This window comes from Sinocyclocheilus rhinocerous, unplaced genomic scaffold (genome assembly GCF_001515625.1).
Source record: "Sinocyclocheilus rhinocerous isolate Xijiao unplaced genomic scaffold, SAMN03320098_v1.1 scaffold770, whole genome shotgun sequence".
In the NCBI taxonomy this organism is placed as follows: Eukaryota; Metazoa; Chordata; class Actinopteri; order Cypriniformes; family Cyprinidae; genus Sinocyclocheilus; species Sinocyclocheilus rhinocerous.
The window spans coordinates 48,673-51,427 of NW_015636843.1; the positions used below are offsets into that span (position 1 = coordinate 48,673).

The window sequence follows — 2,755 nt, forward strand, 5'->3', positions numbered from 1 at the left end:
AAAGGAAAAAGCCTGGTCTGACACCCCACACCCACTCTGAATGTCTCACATCACAGCCATCAACACCCGCACCATCAGCACTGGAGCTCCCCAGGGCTGTGTTCTCTCCCCACTGCTTTTCTCTCTCTACACAAATGACTGCAACTCTAAAGTCAAACTCCTGAAGTTTGCAGATGACACCACAGTCATCGGTCTCATCCAGGACAGCGACGAGTCTGCTTACAGACAAGAGGTTGAGCAGCTGGCTGTCTGGTGCAGTCACAACAACCTGGAGCTCAACACGCTGAAAACTGTGGAGATGATAGTAGACGTCAGGAGAAACCCCCCCTGCACAACAATGTTTTTACAGTTTTTGCCTATTGCTTGAACACTTTTTGCAAAACTTCGGCTCATTGTGTCAAAACTCTAAGTGTTTTCAATCACTCAGTGTGTTTTGTATTTTGAATAGATGTGTTTTCCCAATGGTACCCATGAGATTTCATTTATGAACGAAGTGTCTTATGTATGAAATAGTGTGTAGTGTGCAGGAGCAAGTGTGTTGCAGAATTGCAACTGAAGTGCAAAGCAGCGCTTTTGTTTAAGGTATGGTTACACTGTGTTTAAGGTATAGTAACAAAAGCTTCAAGTTTTGTTACTTTGGTCTAAGCATGTGTCTATAGTGTTCACGCAATAGGCAAAAACTGTAAAAAAATCTGTAAAAGCGCGTGCAGGGAGCTCCGTGATCACGCATGGCGAATTGCAAGGCTGCCACGTGAAAAAATAAGCATTCGTAAAGGCCACATCTACGGTGCCCGCGAGGTTACATGGTCGGTTCACTACAAAACCGTAGCGACATAATAACTCGTGGGAACTGTGATAATATGTCGTGGCCACGAGATATTAATTTGAGGGAACGTCATATTACAGTTTTTTTCAATTGCTAACATCCCTTTGTCCAATCTATAATCACATTTTCAAAACTCTAAACACAATTAGCAAAACATCCGTCTGTTGTGAAAATACCATTAACAAAATTCATGTTTTTTTCACACAATATTCAGTCAATTAACATGTTTCTAAAATGCTTAAATTTTCTATTCATACAAGCTTACCCCATACCAAAATCATGGATCATTGTTATCTTTTTTTACAAATGCTTAAACACAGCATGACAGAAATTAAGACCTAATGTTCCAAACTTTAAATATAGTGTAAAGCCTCTACTTCTGCAACAAAAGAGTTGATAAGAATTATTTTAATTACTGATAATTGAGAAATAGCTCATTCAAATCTTAATTAATTATTTCAAGTCTTCCATTACATGGCCATGCACAATAAAAAGGCCCTTTCTGGATTGATTTTGTTCAAAACAATACAGAAAAACACAGAGAAGCAGAAAAAGAAAGAAAATGTCTGGACGAGGGAGAGGAATAGTTGGACCAGGACTGCCTGGTTTGGTTCAGCTACCAAATCAGACATCAAGAGACTACAACAGACAGCCAAGGCTGCTGAGATGATTATTGGCCAAACCTCCAAGATCTGTACACCTCCAGAGTAAGGAAAAGGGCTAAGAAAATTACTTTGGACCCCACACACCCAGCCCACTCTCAGACCATAGTTTTCTGTTTTTCTTAAATTACTGTTATAATTCCTGTGTATGTCTGCACTGTCATGTATGTTTACACTATGTCCATACTTTCTTCTGCACTGGAAGCTCCTGTCGTCAAGTCAAATTCATTGTGTCTGTAAACACACATGGTAATAAAGCTTTTTCTGACTTTCTGACAAGGGAGAAGGAGAGGTAGGGGGCAAAAGGCAAAGGGTTGTATGTTTTTTTATTCATATTTTTTAAATTCATATTGTCATACAGCCCTTTGCCTTTGACCCCTACCTCTCCTTCTCCCTTGTCAGACATACATTTTCATTTTTCATTTAGCCAATAAAGCCTTTATTGCAGCAATTCTGTCACTTTTCTTTTACATTCCATGAAGTACTGATGACTCCTTCACTATGCTGTACACATATGATCTAAAATGAATCCACACATTTACACACACACACAAAAAAATGTAGAGTTCAGCTGACTGAATTTTTTTTTTTTTTTTTAATGGATCTCATATTGTATGTTCTATACAGGTCGAACTGAGACATGACAGGAAATGCAGTTTTTGTAATGCCATTACAGTTTTTCTCGATTGCTTAAACACATTTCTTGAAACTATGAAACTATACTGTATTCTCAAAACAGTAACACAAATCCATAACGTCTCACCCAAACATCCTATTTTCAGGTCAAAATGAAGCTCGACACTCATAACCATTCACTCTTGCTGAAAAAACTAACTTTTCCCTCAGATATCACACACAAGCTTTCAAAAACACACACACTAGTCTTACAGACTGATGAGATAAATTCAAAACAATACTACAAAAAACAAAAACAAAAACCAGTAATAAGTTATGTTGCTTGTGGTTCTCCCCCTCAAGGAACTTTTCACATAATGAACACGTGTATATATTTGCACATTTTTTATTCCTTAATGTACTGTACAGTACAATACACCAAACAACAACAAAAAATATTCTGCCCCAGCATCACATCTTTGTTCTGGGTCAAGCCAGAGAATCTCGTCAACATCACAGGCTATACTGGCCCTAGCTAGGCAGCGGGGGGGAAATCCTCTTGCATGCCTGATCCACCCCTGGCATGCATCTACTGATATGTCTAGGCAGGCTTCTTCCATGGCCTGGAGGAGGTGAGCACGGATATAAGGTT

General features: G+C 39.0%; 1 long non-coding RNA gene across 1 annotated transcript in view; it reads right to left on the reverse strand.

Annotated features, from left to right (window-relative positions):
- Nucleotides 1-241: 241 nt before the first annotated feature.
- Nucleotides 242-2,755, reverse strand: part of LOC107748100 (uncharacterized) — a 3,262-nt gene continuing 748 nt past the window's right edge. Inside the window, exons 2-3 of the long non-coding RNA XR_001640879.1 lie at nt 1,426-1,428; nt 242-327 (exon numbers count right to left, since the gene is read on the reverse strand). This is a non-coding gene — a long non-coding RNA (uncharacterized LOC107748100). The remainder of the gene's footprint in view (nt 328-1,425; nt 1,429-2,755) is intronic.